The following is a 16,521-nucleotide window of genomic DNA, read 5'->3' as shown; positions in this document are numbered from 1 at the left end:
TTACATGATAATAATTAATAAAAGAATAAATTATTATATGCCTAAAGTTTAGCTTAAGTAATATAGAGATAATAAGTGAGTTAATAATTAAATAAAAACAATTTAATTAATAAGGAAATATCTTATTACTCTAACACCCCCCTTAAGATAAACTTAGGGAGTAGCTAAAAACCTAGGAATTACTGCTGAAAGAAAATTTGGGTCTCAACAACAAAGGCCTAATGAGGTAACCAAGAACAACCAAATCTCTATAAAGAGGAGAAATAGAGAAAACCAAATGGGAAGAACCCTACTCCAAAAAGAGATAGAAAGAATATTCCAGAAGATAGCAACAAAAGATGATCATGAAGAACACCACTGAAACATGAAGCTGCAAGCACTACCAAACTACTAATCTGAAGAACCCCCACTGTATAGAACATGACTAGGTAGAGAAAACTAAGTCCGAAGAGCTGATCAATTGAAGATGGAAGGTATCTTCATCGCCTCCAAAAATAGGAATGAAAGAATGTCTATATGGTAAATGATCCATCTCACCAAAATGCATAGGTATCCAACCACTACAATCGCCTAATATATAGGATTGAATACTGAATACATAGCTCATTCCATTGAACCAAGAAAGAAATAGAACCAACATAATCCCCCTCTAGTGTTGAGAGGTAATATATGAACACTAAAATTGAATGCATATCTCATGTAGAAAGAAGAACTAGGAACATTGAGAGAACAAAAGACGTACAAACACCTATACTGTCACTTGTCATCGACACATCATGAGGCTAATGTCATGGAAAGAACACTCACTTGAGAAAGGAAGATGGTGAATATGGCCAACATAAATCCCACCAAGGAACTTTAAAATGTAGTATGAGTACAACAAAACACAAAGATGTCCAAGATCATTAAATATAATAGTGTTATTTTATCTCATCGTGTTTGCAAAAATACTACAAAAAGATGCCAACAAAGATCAAAGAAGACATAAGGATAATACAATATATAGTATAACCCATGAAAAGTCATATAAAACAATCAAATTGATCCTCGAACCTAAAAAAACCAAGATATCCATCATAATGTAGAGAAGCAAAAAATTGAATGAGATGTGCCAGGAGCAGAATCTAGAAAATAAAATGTCTCAAAATATGTCTCTTAGAGTGAAAAATATACTAACTAACTTTGACAAAAAAAAAAGCCACCAAATATTGGAAATCCAAATAAATTGCAAAATCATGATAGGCTTAGAATCAACTTTCTAATGGTTCTTTCGGATCGAAAAATAGAGTCTGAATGAGCAAGTTATGGCCAAAAAACTACATGTAGGTCAAAAAGCATTGGAAAAGAAATTTTTTGGCCAGCTTGGGATCTATGCCAATTTTATACCAAAATTTTCTTGATTTACATGCCACAAAATCTTGATTTTTGTGCAAAAATCACAAAATCACTACCTTGAGAAACATGCAAAAATTCCAATTTTCAAAAAAATCTCAATTTGTGTACCCCAAAATTTTGATTTTTGTGCAAAAAATACAAAAGCTCCACCTTAGAAAATGTGCAAAATCTCAATTTTTGATAAAATCTCAATTTGCGTGCAAAATTAAAAAAATCACCATCTTGGGAAATCTGCCAAAAATCTTGATTTGCATGCCTAAAAATCTAAAAATAGCTACCTGGAGAAAAATGCAAAAAAATAGAAAATCATTGCCTCAGGAAACGTGTTAAATCTAGGAGCAAAATTTTTAGCTTTAAATTCCAACTGTGTCCATATATGGGAAATTTTATATGAAAATAGGGGTTTTCAAGTGCTTTGAGCTCAACAATGATATTTGTTTGGGCCCAAAGTGCACCAAAAAATGGTGGTCCACTAGATTCAATTCAAAAACTTTAAAAATTGAAACCCTCTAAACAAAAATCACAGATATGAAAGGTATGATAAACTTCTCATACATAGAATAGGGGCATGAATATCTTGAACTCTGATACCATGTTGAAGTTGATGAAATCTCAACCCCACAGCTCCCAAGAATCATTTGTATGAAAACACTTGTCACAAAAAAAGAGAAAAAAAAGTTATGGAGACTAGAAATCCTAGATCCATAGATGAGACATTCTTGATGAGCAAAAAAAGTGATTACTATTATCAAAAGTGAATGAATAAATTATAAAGAGAGATCATCCTTATAAAGGAGATCAAAACCTTAATAAGTAAAAGTTAGGTTGCATGATGATAATTAATAAAAGAATTAATTATTATATCTCGAAAGTTTAGCTTAAGTAAATTAGAGATAATAAGTGACCTGATAATTAAATCAAAATAATTTAATTAATAAGAAAATATCTTATTACTCTAATACTTTTTCCTCTTTGACAACAATGCCAAAGGTGTCATTCCTATTTTAAGATTTCTGTTATTTTTATATTCATACAATTCCCTGTCTACCTGACTACTCCACTCTTGAGCAGCGATTGCCTTCATCAGTCCATGGGAAAATATTCTATCAGAATTCTCATGAATTGATGCATTTTGCATCTTCCAAGTTGACTTTTGATAGGGGTAGAACCCTTACTTTACTCTACAAGTTCTCAAATCTCTATCTTGGTAGTAGCTTGGTGAATTTATCTACAAATTAATCTTTGGTTGGAATTTATTTTGGCCTAACTACTTTATTCCTTACTTGCTCTCTCAAAAAATGATACTTTTGTTGGAAATATAGATGGAGTAACTGAGAGGTGGAGGGGGGGGGGAGGGGGAGGGTGAATCAGTTACCACAAAAACAAATCCACAGATCCCTTAGATGTCTTATAAAACTAGTTGCTATTATCACTCGGTAACCACAGAAAAATGCTATAACATGGTAGATGCAATGTATTTTATCATTAACAGAACTTAAACATTTATAGTGATTAACATGCATGCATAAAAAAAAAACATGAACACAAGAGACACCAAATTTAACATGAAAACCCAATATGAAAAAAACCACCAAGTAACTAGCTACTATTTTTTACTCTTCTGAAGTGAGCCCTATTAGGAGCCAACCCTATTAAAGGTTACAAAACACTCTGTTAGGTGTGACCTTGTTAAAGGATTTCATCACCCTGTTATGAGTGGCATTGCTAGAGGACTTTAGAAAAATTAAATAGAACTATCACCTTGTTAGAGGATTTACAAAATGGTTGTTAAACCAACTCTATTAAGAGATCTAGGAATCACTGCTACAATGGTGAGAAAGTAGAATGACTTGACCTGAATGAGATGCAACTAAATTGCTAATACAGATCTCTATTCTACTTTACTAGATCCTCTTCTAATTGAATACAACTTTTCTACTCCTCAAGGATATCTGATCCTTCTTCAAAATTCACTCACACTTTCCTCTTCACATAATCAACACACTTGCATGCTCACTCATTACACTTTAGAATTCACAACTTGACCTTTCATATATACCTGCGAGATTATCAAGTCAACTCATTTACAAGTTACAATTATCAATAATCATTACATTAGTTAGCTACAAACATTACATGAAATATTTAAACTTTATTTTCCAAAATAATGAAATCCTTCATCGGTTGACCCTGCTTGGTAAACACTGCTCCGAAAATGATTTCTAGTGTTAACCAACTGAAGCTTGGTTAACATTGTGAACTTTGTAAAATCCTTTGGAGACTGAGTGAATTTAGTAAACACTAACTTTCCTTACTAACATTGTGAGCTCAGTTACCACTGACTTCTGCCACAAAATTCTTTGACACCTGAGTGAGCTTGGTAAACAGTATTTTCATAGTGTAATTTCTAGGAATGCTTGGTAGACTCTAGAATTTGCTTTGCTGACTAACTGAGCTTGGTAGACTCTTTCCACCAACTAATATGACATTTGTGTAACATCAAAGACAACACACAATTAAACAATTGTATCCAACAATCTCCCTCTTTGGCATTGATGGAAATATAACATGTCATAGCACAATGAAATTTGACAACAAGTCTTTTTCGGACAGAACATTTCTCTCTCTTAGATTTTATGCCACAAAATTCTCTAATGCAGTATTCTCCCTCTGTAAAGAAATTACATAGCTTCTTTTCAAACAGAAAACTCTCCACAAAAAAATTCAAATTTTGGAAAGATATGGTAGTAAACTCCCCCTCTTTGACAACACATGCCAAAGACAACACATACCAAATGAGTAGCAATGTACCTTAAGTACTAATTCATTTGCAATGTTTTCATAGATATGCTACATCAATTGATAGATCTTCAACTTGGTTCCTATTGATGCATCACTAAAATTTTATTTTAGTGAGCTTTAGATAGGGGAATGACCCCTAGCTTACCTCTTAGATACAAGAATTAATCTTTAGGTAATGGCTTGTTGAATATGTCAACAATTTGTTCTTTTGTATGCACATATTTCAATCTGATCTCCTTATCCTGCACCAATTCTCTGACAAAGTGATACTTTATTGCAATGTGCTTAGTTTTGGAATGCATTATTGAATTCTTTTATATGTTGATTGCACTTGTATTATCACAAAACATAACAACAGGTTCTTTGATTTTAACTTTCATGCCTTGCAACAACTATTTGAACCAAACAATATTGGAATAGTTTACTATCTGGTACAACATACTCTACTTCTATTGTAGATTGGGATGTATAATTTTTCTTTTGACTTGTCCAAGATACCAACAAGAAAGAATGCTCCACCAATTGTACTTTTTCTATCATCAATGTTTCCTGCCCAATCAACATTAGTAAACACTTTCAAATCTAGATTTCCTCCAAATTTATACCACAACCCATAATCTTTAGTGTCTTTCAAGTATCTCAAAATCCTCTTGATTGCCATCATGTGATTTTCTCTAGGTTTTGCTGAAAATCTTGCTAGTATACCAACTACAAGAGCAATATTAGGCCTTGTATGAACCACATACTACAACTTTCCAATCATTGATCTATATAAGGTCTAATCTACCTCTTTTGATTCATCATCCTTGATAAGCTTTAGTCTAGTACACATGGGAGTTCCAACTATTTTTTAATCTTCCATACTAAACTTCTTGAGTATTTCCTTGATGTACTTAGACTGAGTGATGTAGATACCATTCTTGCTCTACTAAATCTGAAGACCAACAAAGAATTTAATCTCATCAAACATTGACATCTCAAATTCCTTGATCATTTTTTCTAAAAATTCTTTGCATAGATCATCATTCCCGGTAAACAAAGTATCATCCACAAATATTTCTACCAAAACAATCTTGTTATCTGGCCCTTCCTTGATGTACAAGCTACTGTTATCATTACGTCTTTGAAAACCAATCTGAATAAGATAATTGTGCAATCTTTCATACCATGCTCTAGGGGCTTGTTTTAAACCATACAATGCTTTGTGTAATTTTTAGACCATGTCCTTTTTTTCTGGATCAACAAAACCTTCAGGTTGCTCAAATTAGACTTCTTCATCCAGAATACCATTAAGAAATGCAGATTTGACATCCATTTGATATACTTTAAACCTTTTGTATGTAGCATATGCAAGTAAGGTCATGACACCTTCTAGTCTTGCAATAGGAGCAAAAGTCTCTCCATAGTCTATTCCTTCTTCTTGAGAGTAGCCTTTACATACCAATCTAGCTTTGTTTCTTGACACCTTACCATCTTCATTCAACTTATTTCTGAATACCCACTTAGGTCCAATCACATTTTTATCTTTAGGTCTAGGTACAAGAGTCCATGTTTTGTTCTTCTCTATTTTCTATATCTCTTCATTCATAACCTCAATCTAATTTTAATTTTTGAATGCATCTTTGACATTTCTAGGTTCAAAATCAGCAAGTAAACAAGTACCTTTTAGCTTACTTTTTGTCATAGTACCTTTAAATTTGTCTCCAATAATCTTATCTGGTGCAAGGTGTCTCCTAACATACTTGGCCAATATAGGTTCCTTGCCTTTTGAATGAATTGCATTGTCATCCTCTTGAAATTCAACTTTAGGTTCTAGCTACTTTGGCTTGGTAGCATCTAAATGTAACTTGGGTTTGTGCAACTGGGTTAAAACTTCTTACAACTCAGTGACTAAAGACTCAGGAGTAGAGGTTTCCTAAATGATAGATGTATCTGGCACTGTATTAGGTTCAATGAAAAAAAATCTCCTATAATCTTTTGGTTCCTTTTTTCTTTCTTCTTTAGTTCTTTCTACAAACTCATCAACTTTCACATGTGCACTTTCTACGATTTTGTGAATAGACAAATTCAAACATCTATGTGCCTTACTTTTGCAAGAATATCCCAAAAATATGCCTTCATCACCCTTCACATCAAATTTTTCTTTTCTAGATTCTTTCAAAATATAACATTTACTTCCAAATACTTTTAGGTAACTTACATTGGGTTTATAATCATACCATAAATCATAGGGGGTTTTGAATGAGTCCTTCTTCAATTGTACTCAGTTCAATGTATGAACTGTAGTGCTAATAGATTCCTTCCAGTATTTGATTGCAAAGTTCTTTCAATCATTATATTTCTTGCACAATCCATGATAGATATGTTCCTCCTTTTAGCTATTCCATTCTACTTGAGAGTTCCAAGGGTTGATACCTATCTTTTGATTCCTCTTTCAATGCAAAAGTTATTGAATTCATGAGAGATGAATTCACCACCCCTGTATGATCTCAAACATTTCAATCTTTTCCCCATTTCCTTTTCTACTCTGGCCAAATACCATTTGAATTTCTCAAATTCTTCTAACTTCTCTCTCAGATACATCATAGTCATCATTCTAGAGTAGTCATCAACAAAAAGAATGAAGAAATTTTCTTTAGTATAGCTCTCAATTCCAATAGGTCCACATAAATCAGTATGCACAATTTCCAAAATTTTTTCAGACTGATAGTTTTTACTTTTAAATCTAGTCTTTCCTATCATACCAATTTGACAATTCTTGCATAGACCAACATTAGGTTTCTTTATACTAGGAATGCCTCTTACTTTTCTAAATTTTCTTATTTTCACAAGGTTATCAAAATTCACATGACATAACCTTCTATGCCATAACCAACTTTCTTCAACTTGAGCAATAAATCATGAACATTCACCAAGTTCAAGATAGAACAAGTTACCTTTTGTTTGTATGAATAATCCACTTAGCTTTCCTTTGTCATCTAGTAGTCTTGCTTTTTCATGCATGAATTCCACCTTGAATCCAATATTGATTAGATGTGCCACACTCAATAGATTATGTTTTAGTGCTTCAACCCAATAGGCATTATCACATACAAGCTCTTTGGTTAATGAGATTCTTCCTCTTCCTTTTATGCAACAAGGTTCATTATTACCAAACCTCACACTACCACCGTCATAGTCTTCAAAATGTTCAAACTTAGTTTTGTCACTAGTCATATGATGAGAAAAAACATTGTCTATGATCCATGTATCATTTTTTCTCACATGAGAGATAAGTGCCATCTTATCTTCTTCATCATTATTAGATTCATCTTTCATAACAATGTAAACAATTTCATCTTCACTATTATGAAAATCCTTAGAATCCTTAGCCATGAAACATGTTTTCTTAACTTTGTCCTCGAATGATTTGAATTCTTTCTTGCCATTACACTTTTGATCTTTCTTCTCATCCTTATTTTGCTTGTTTGGACATCTAGCAACAATATGACCAATTTCCTCAGATGAAGAATAGATTAGAGGAACTTTACCTTTTTATTTTCCTTTGCCTCTAGAATATATTCTTGCAAGTAGAGCTTCAACCACCTCAAGATCATTGTCAAAACTCTCTTCTGATTCTTCTTCACTTTCTAACTGAGAATCCTTTATCTTCTTGACCTTTTCTTTGAGTGAAAGCTTGGCTTCAAATGTTGATTCAATGTTCTTGGAATCTGGAACATAGTTGTCATAGTTATCTAGCTCAAATGCAGTCAATCTTCCTACTATGGCCTCTAAATTTATCTTATGATTTGCTTCACATCTTCTTTCTTGAATTGCAGATACTCTAATTGCATAAATGGGAAGCAATGTTCTAAGAACTTTACTTACAACTGTTTCCTCCTTGATATCTCCTCTAGAAGCCTTGATTGCATTGACACTTGCTTTGACTCTTTCAACATATTTAGCAATGTTCTCATTCTCTCTCATTCTCATCTGATCAAATTGTCCTCTTAGACTTTCTGCTTTGGCTCTCCTCACATTTTCATCACCTCCATAGATATCTTTTAGCTTGTTCTACATAGAAAAGGTAGTTTTGCAGTCCTTGATATCATCAAATTCTTCATAGCTTAGGGTTGATGCAATGTCTATGATCATGGTGTTATGAGTCTTTTTCTCAGCAATGTCATTGATAGATAATGTACTAGTAGGAGTTGCATATTCTTCATCAAGATATTTCAATCCTATATCTCCAATGGAAGCCAGATGGAGTCTCATGAAACCTTGCCATGTTGAATAGTTATCCTTGTTAAGCCTTGGAATTTATCTCTTGTAAGTCATCCTGATCTTTAGCTTAGATCCTTGAAATCCTTCTTGCAAGCACCAAAAGATCTAATACCAATTATTGAAAATATAGATGGACTAACTGAAGGGTGGGGGGGGGGGGTGTGTGAATTAGTTACCACAAAAACAAATCCATAGATCCCTTAGATGTCTTATAAAAGTAGTTACTGCTATCACTTGGTAACCACACAGAAAAATGCTGTAACTTGGTAGATGCAATGTATATTATCTTTAACCAAAGTTAAACATTTACAGTGATTAACATACATGCATAAAAGAAATAAAATGAACACAAGAGACACTAGATTTAACATGGAAACCCAATATGGGAAAAACCACCAAGTAACTAGCTACTGATTTTCACTCTTCTGAAGTGAGCCTTGTTAGGAGCCAACCCTGTTAAAGGTTACAAAATACACTATTAGGTGTGACCTTGTTAGAGGATTTAATCACCTTGTTAGGAGTAGCCTTGCTAGAGTACTTTAGAACAATTCAATAGAACTGTCACCTTGTTAGAGGATTTATAAAATGATTGTTAAACCAACTCTATTGAGAGATTTAGGAATCATTGCTACAATGATGAGAAGGAAACAATGACTTGACTTGAATGAGATGCAACTGAATTGCTGATACAAATCTCTATTTTTCTTTACTAGATCCTAATCTAATCAAATACAAATTTTTTGCTCCTCAAGGATATCTAATCCTTCTTCAAAATTCACTCACACTTTCCTTTTCACACAATTAACACACTTGCATGCTCGCCCATTACACTTTAGAATTCACAACTTGACCTTTCATATATACCTTTCAAATTATCAAGTTGGCTCTTTTACAAGTTACAATTATCAATAATCATTACATCAGTCGGCTATAAACATTACATGAAATAATTAAACTTTATTTCCCAAAACAATGAAATCCTTCATTGACCAACCGTGCTCGGTAAACACTACTCTAGATATGATTTCCAATGTTAACCAACTGAAGCTTGGTTAACACTATGAACTTTGCAAAATTCTTTGGAGACCGAGTGAATTTGGTAAACACTAACTTTCCTTGCTAACCTTGTGAGCTCAGTTACCATCGACTTCTGCCACAAAATTTTTCGACACCCAAGTGAGCTCGGTAGACACTATTTTTATAGAGTAATTTCCAAGAATGCTCGGTAGACTCTGGAATTTTCTTTGCTAAGAAATTGAGCTTAGTAGATTCTGTTTTCCAACTAATATGACATTTGTGTAACATCAAAGACAACACACAATTGAACAATTGTACCTAACAACTTTATTGCTATATCTTTAGTTTTTGAGTGCATTACTAGATATTTGGAAATGTTGATAGCACTAGTGTTGTTAGAATGTATAAAAACATGTTCTTCAACTAGTTCTTGTATTCCATCTAGAAACTTTTTTCATCCATACAACTTGTTGACAATTTTTTGTAGGTGCAACATACTCCACTTTTGCATTTGATTGTGATGTATAATTATGCTTCTTGTCAATCCATGCAATTATCCTTTCTTGAAGAAAAAATGCTCCTAGACTTGTGCTCTTTTTGTCATCAATATTGCCTCCTCAATCTTCATCTGTATAAACTTTTAAATCAAAATATCCTTTATTTTTGTACCATAAGACAAAATCTTGAGTACCTTTTAAATATTGGAATATCCATTCGACTACTATCAGATGCGACTCCTTGGGTTGTGATGAAAATATTTCAATAACTCCTACAACTTGATCTATGTATGGTAATCATTGATGTATTGATAGGTTTAGATTCCTTCATTCCAAATGTATTCAATATCTCTTTTATGTATTTTGATTGAGTAATTTACATACCCTTTTCAATCTGTTGTACCTAAAGTCCAATAACTTTTTATATTTCTCCACTCATAGACATTTCAAATTCATTCCTCATTTCTTTTGAAAATGACCTACTTAATGCATCATCTCCTCCAAATATTATGTCATCCACAAGGATTTCAGCAATGAAGACTTTGTCTTGAATTTTAGTCAAAATATACATAGTATTGTTATCATTTGTTCTAACAAATCCTATTTTGATCAAATAAGTGTGTAGTCTCCAATACCATGCTCTTGGTGCTTGTTTTAACCCATATAAAGATTTATGTAATTTATATACCACATCTTTTCCTTGTTCTATAGAAAAATCTCTAAGTTTCTCAATGTATACTTCTTCCTCTAGTATTCCATTTAGAAATGCCCATTTTACATACATTTGATAGACTTTGAATCCTTTATAGACTACATAAGCTATTAATATTCTTACTCCCTTAAGTTTGGCTACTGGGGAATTTTTTTTCCATAATCTAATGCTTCTTCCTTTCAAACCAATCTTTCTTTGTTTCTAATCACTTCACCACTTTCATTTATCTTTTTCCTAGATACCCACTTAGTTGGAGTAATATTTTTGTCCTTAGATTTGGAACTAGTGACCACATTCTATTCTTTTCTATTTGATCGAGTTACTTCTTAATAGCTTGTTTCCAATTCTCATCTTTCAAAGAATCTTTCACCATTTTTGATTCTATCTTCGATAGAAGACATATATAATCTCTTTCTCTTACCCGGTCTCTAGTTAATATTCCTTCATTTTTGTCTCCAATTATATCTAGCAGATTCTGATTGATTCTTATCATTTTTAGTGTAACAGATTATGTGTCTACATTTTTCTCCTCTGTTTGATCTTGCTTAGGTGTTATTGGTAGAGTGTTGTCAGTTCTTGTAATTTTTTTTGTAGTGCTCCTACTTTCTTAGGGTCAAAATATACCAAATCATTATATTCCTCTAGTTTTCTTCTATTATTTTCTTCATTTTGTTCTAAAAATTCATCCACCTTCACATTTGCACTCTCAATGATTTTGTTTGTCTTCAAATTTAGACATTTATAAGCCTTTCTCTTGGTTTAATAACCCATAAATATTCCTTCTTCACTTTTGGTGCCAAATTTTAATATTTTATTCATCTTTCTTTATACAACACTAGTATCCAAATACTCTAAAATAGATTGCATTTGGTGTTCTTCCATAGTAGATTTCATAAAGGGTTTTATTTACTTCTTTCATGATTTGTACTCGATTAAGTGTATAAACTATTGTATTGATAACTTCTCTCCAAAATTTTTGTGAAACATTATTTTGACTTAATAATGTCCTTGCACATTCAACTATGGATCTATTCATTCTTTCTATGATACATGTTTTTGATATTGTTAGTTTCCTTTTGATTTCATTTTCTTCACAATATTGATTGAATTCATTTGATGTAAACTTGCCTCCTCTATATGACCTAAGATATTTTAAGGTTATTCCACTTTCTTTTTCTACTCTAGCCTTGTATTTTATGTATATATCATATTCTTTTGATTGTAATTTTGAAAACATAATTGACATCATCTTGAATAATCATCAACAAAAAGTATAAATAATTTATCTCCATGATAGTTCTTTGGACCAATAAAACCACAAAGATATATGTGAACTAGATCTAACAAATTTTGTTTTGAGTATACCTTTCTTGAGAATCTTGAATAAGTAAACTTTCCTAATTGACATTCCTTATGGATACCATTCAACAATTTGTTTACTATCGACATTCCTCATACACTTTTCTTCTTGCCTATTTTTTCTAGATTTTCAAAGTTTATATGACATATCCACTTGTGCCATAACCAACTTTCTTCAACTTTTACAATCAAACAATATCCTAGTGATGTATACAACATGAAAAAGTTACCATTTTTTTTCCACTCACCAGTAGCAAGTACTCTTCCATCTTTTCAAATATTTTTCATTTTCCTTTACTAAACTGAAACTAAAAACCTTTATTGTTTAATTGTGAAACACTCAAAATATTATACTATAAACTGTCAGCCTAGTACGCTTATAACATACAATATCATCAGTTAGATTAATTGTACCTTTTCCTCTAATTGTGTAGGGTGATCTATTTTCAAATTTCACTAATCCCCCATCACATAGTTATATGGTTGCACATTTATATTTTTTCCAATCATATGATGTGTACATCCACTATCTTGTGATCCAATCATTTTTATTCTCCACTCATGAGATTAAGGCCTTCAATAATATGATAAATTCTTTGTTAGTAGACGATTCTTCTTTTACATAAACAAAAAATATCTCCCCATCATCTCCATTTGCATCATCTTTATTGTCTTAATCTTCAACTATATAACACACTCTCTTTTCTTTCTATCCAAAGTATCTATTCTTCTTGTACTGGTTCATCTTTTTGTCTCTTTGTTCCTTATTTGGTTTTTTAGGACATCTATGTGCAAAATGACCATTTTTTCTACAATTCCAGCACACAATGAGATCTTTCCTTTGTATATACCTTTGGAAAATATTTTTTCTTTAGGGCTTCCAAATTTTTTATCACTTTTTCTTTTGTTGCTAGGCCTTTGTATTATTCATCATCAAAAAACATTCTTCTTTGTTGCATGTTTTCACTTGCTAAAGCTTGAAGTGCAATTTTACTAGATGGTTGACTATTATCACAATTTCTTAGCTTGAATACTATTAGTCTACTGATATGTGAATTAATGGTAAAATTTCTCTTATCAATAGTTTTTAGTTCCTGTATAGCTAAAACTCTAATTGCATATTGATTAGGTAAGGTTCTCAACATCTTACTTACAACTTCTATTTATTCAATAGTACCTCCAACTCCTTTGATTGCAATAATAATTTCTTTGATTCTTGTTCCATATTGTACAGTAGTCTCATTCTCTTTCATTTTCATTGTATCTTGTTTCTCTTTTAGTCCTTGAATTTGGCTTCCAAAGCATGCATATCTCCATGATGCAATTTTAATAATTTATCCCACATTTCTTCAACTATTGTTAGACCCTAGATATCAAGATAATATAAGTGCTTAAAAACACTAGCCAGTTCTATCATTAATATCTTGTGTAGTAGTTTTTTGTTCCTCTACACATCATCAAGTTGTCCAATGGTTTCTCTATATTTTGTGGTAAGAAAATATTCAACATTGTTTCTAAGTCCTAATAAGTGTATTTTCATCCAACTTTACCACATCCCAAAATCATCTTTCTAATAAGTGCATTTTCATCCAACTTTACCACATCCCAAAATCATCTTCATATTTGTTAAAATATGGGGCTTCTTTCCTATACATCTTGTGATCTTTTCCGAAAGTAGATATGCTTTCAATTCAGGGACCAAATCTTACATACTAATTATCAGTATATGATTTATCACATATCAAGGTTGGGGGGGGGGGGGGAGGGGGATGGGTCAATCAGCTATCACCAAAACTAACTTTTTCTTTTACTTATTCCTTTTACACAACTTACTAATAAGATATAGTTATACCTATAGTGTTGTTATTGATCAAGCAGATCGTAAACCCCTTGAAATGAACAATATAACCATCAAATAGTTATAACACCAGGATTTATCTCATAGAAGCCCAATTAGGGTGAAAACCATGGTTTGAGAATGATGCCCACAAATTTAGTACTCTTCAAGAATAAATTCTATTAGGAGCTTACCTAATTAAGAGTTAGAAAACATTGTTAAGTGTACCTCATTAAATGATTTCCGTCTAGATCTATTAGGATCTTTATTCTTCTAGGACTAACCTTGTTAAAGTATTTTGAAAATCTAATCATAGAATGTCTCATTGTTAGAGGTTTTACTCAGACTGATTAAGGTCACCCTTTCAAGGGATTTAGATAGCTACAATGGTATTATAGTAACATAAATAATAATGATATGTGATTTACACTACCTTACTATATTAGATCCAATGAATCTCTTCAACAAACCAACACACCTTTCAATGTTATTCTTCTTTCTTTCTCTACTTTGATATTTTTCCTCCTCCTCCTCCTCCTCCTCTCTCTCTCTCTCTCTCTCTCTCTCTCATTTCCTCATCCTTTTTATGCTTCACAAATCCTAAACCTAGATCTTATGATCACATAGAAATCTCTCAATCCATGTAGAAACTTCTTAAACAATTATGTAACACTTAACCTAATACTTGACTTTAATTTTTGGGTTTACCCATAAAGGATAACTTCACTTATAAGATTCTTGTCTCCAATAACCTGATAATATAATCCATCACTTGTAACTGCTTCCATTTACCATTCCAACTATTACTAGATGATGTGCTTCCCTATTACTTCTCAATTCCTTCATCCAATAACCTTTCTAAAGATATAGTAACAACAATAAATAGTAATATATCAATTGTTTGACATCAATGAAAAGTAGTATAACTAATGAATAATACAATGCATAGATTCCCTTATGTTGTCAACAACTTGTGAATCAGTTATGCCAAAAACATAAACATCTTAAAAGAAGAGTCAATGTAAAGTGGGGGAGATAAAGAAAGAGGTAGGATATTAGTGATAGCCCAGTTGGAGTTAGCTAGGTGTGATATAGGATAAACCAAAATAAGAACAAGGAAAGGTTGTCAACTTCTATGTGGGCCATGAAGTGTTGTTATGTAGAGCCTAATCAGACCTAGAGGTTAATTTTTGTCACTTTCTTTGGGCCAATTTCCAACTAGATCTCTTCTATGGGGGTATTGGGGTAGTGCATCCATGATAGGGGTCAAGGGGAAATAACCCTTTTGAGGTCCAGGGGAAGAATTGAAGGTGTGGTCTTGGGGAAATGCCTAAGGAGGAGTCTTGGGATTGAGCATTGGAATGTAGTGAAATGGATATTCATATACTTAAGAGGTAAATCTAGTAGGTATTTACATTTTGGGGGCTCTATTACTAATTTATGAGGATATGTTGACTAATATTTGGCTAGCGATCTAGATACCAAGAGGAGCACTAAAAATTATGTATTACATAGGTGGGATAATTATGAGTTGGACTCTTTGGTTTCAGAAGGTGAATGCTTTTTCCACTATATAGATATTGTGAGTTTCTATAGAGGCATCTAAGGAGATGATATGGCTTCAATTTTTCAAGGAATAGTTGGGATATCTAGGAATAGAAAATAATTTGTATATAGATAGTTAGAGTTAGAGTGTTATTCATCTTTTCAAGAATTTTTCTTTACATTCCAAGACAAAACTGGAAAAGATACATACAAATGACAATACAAAATATATTTTAAAAAGGTAGTGACAAGGAAGAAGATAAAATACTTTTAGCTTTGGTTGGTCTTCTAGATTGAACACAATAAAATGAAAATAGAGTCCAAGGTGGTTTTACATTCCATTGGGAATTGTAGGTTTTCCAATTATATGATCATTCTCTAAGTGGGAGGTTATTTTTATGGAGTCTAATTAGTATCCAAGTAAGAAATTGTTATGTGGATCCTAATCAGACTTAGTGAATATTTTCCACTTCTTTCTATGCAATTTCCCATCATATTTCTTCTATAGGGGTTTGTGGGTAGTGCCCTCATGATAGGGGTCAAGTGGTGGTGCCCCTTGTGGGGTACATAGATAATTCCCAAGGAGGGTTATTGGGGATGAATCCTTGTTTTGATACAAGCAAGGGTCGAGAGGTAGTGATACCAAAGCCAAAAAATGAATTTACTATTGTAAAAGGCATCAAAATTTATTTTTTCTTATGGATGACATATTCTAGCCCTAATTTTATGAATGACATAAGTATTATATAAAATGGCTTACAATTAAGGATTTTATGAAGTATGATGAGTTAGTATCTTCTTGCAATGGTATTGAGTTGTACAAGCAATCACATATTATAATTGAGTTGAAATAAGTATATAATAATATTGGACTTACTATTTGGTGAATGTAGCCTAGGGATTGGGTGAGCCACCATACATCTTTGTGTCTTTTGTGATCTTTATTCCTTTGTGATATTGGTTATATTTGCATTTAATTATTATTTTTGCCCCTCTAATCCTAACGAGTGGTATCAAGGCCTAGTTATTTTAGTTATCCTTTGTAGGAAGGTCTCATAGTTGAGTGAGAAATGGTAGATGAGGCTAAGATAAAG

The sequence above is a fragment of the Cupressus sempervirens genome, chromosome 4, assembly GCF_028749045.1.
Source record: "Cupressus sempervirens isolate cs-2001-9-10 chromosome 4, ASM2874904v1, whole genome shotgun sequence".
Classification (NCBI taxonomy): Eukaryota; Viridiplantae; Streptophyta; class Pinopsida; order Cupressales; family Cupressaceae; genus Cupressus; species Cupressus sempervirens.
The sequence above is the reverse complement of the archived record's forward strand: the minus strand, read 5'-3'. Positions refer to the sequence as shown.